Here is a 1272-nt window from a genome sequence, read left to right on the forward strand (position 1 = left end):
GAGCCTGTCCTTGATGTTCCACATCCAACCCATAACAAGGACTTAAGATAACAGTGACAGTAATGAGGATAATGATTATACTTCATTGTGTTATATTCTAGTTAGGTAGTAGACATGTATGATGCTGTAGTGGACTTTTCAAACTGTTTCTACTATTCTCTAGTAATTCTTTTGGTATCATATCACTAAGCTATTCAGTTACCATTTCTAAACTTTTATTTATTGATAGAAAGGAAAAAGTATAGTATCAGAGTGTTTTATTAACATTAATGGGCTGAGATGGACAGAGCTTCACCATAGATTCCAAAGAAGACACATGCAGGTCTACTCAACTAAGTCTGGCTCTGGAGATGGGATTTGGCCTGCTCACTCTAGACCCAAGCGTGTTTGTTTAAAGGTTTCCTCCAAAGCCCCTGTCCTGGGTCAGACTGCCCCTGACTCTGTGACGGGGAGAAGAACAAAACAGAACCACGGAATAAAGACCACGTGCTTGAGACAGCTAAGAGGTAAACTATTCCCAACAGAGGTTACAAATGACCAAGCAAAATCACACTTGTTTAACTTGCTGAATACCCCCTCTTTTTTCTTGTTTTTTTTTCTTTCTATTTTTGACACTTTTGCTGAAATTTTGACTTTATACCAGGATTTTATAGTTCATTTGTTTTTTTAAAAAAAAATCTGTAAGATCCTGAGCAAAAAGTTAGCTTAAAATCTGTAACAAAACAGCTGATCACACTGCTGGACAATGGTGATATACACCTCTAGTCCCAGTCCAGTTGGGCAGAGGCAACTGGATTTCTGTGAGTTTGAGGCCAGCCTGGTCTACAGAGTGAGTTACATGTCATCCAGAGCTAGACAGAGAAACCCTGTCTCAAAAAACCAAACGGTGGGGGGGGGCTGATATATGTATAGGTAATCTTAATTTGCTACAGCACACCGTACATATATGTATGTATGTGTGTGTATGTATATATAGACTTGAATTCAACTGTTGTTTAGAAAAATAGATTTTTTTTTAACTAAGGAGGCATCAAGAGGCCTCTAAGATTTTTTGGATAAGGAACAATATATAAATTTCTAAGATCTATTTGAGTTGGCAAAAGCTGAATTAAAGATATATTTTTTAACCACTTATGACTTTGCTAACTGTGTTCAGCTTTAGTTGTTTGGATAAACTGAGTCATATAAAGTTGTGATATTTTGGGGGGCTGGAGAGATAGCTCAGTGGTTAAGAGCATTGCCTGCTCTTCCAAAGGTCCTGAGTTCAATTCC

The sequence above is a fragment of the Microtus ochrogaster genome, linkage group LG8 (assembly GCF_000317375.1).
Source record: "Microtus ochrogaster isolate Prairie Vole_2 linkage group LG8, MicOch1.0, whole genome shotgun sequence".
NCBI lineage: Eukaryota > Metazoa > Chordata > Mammalia > Rodentia > Cricetidae > Microtus > Microtus ochrogaster.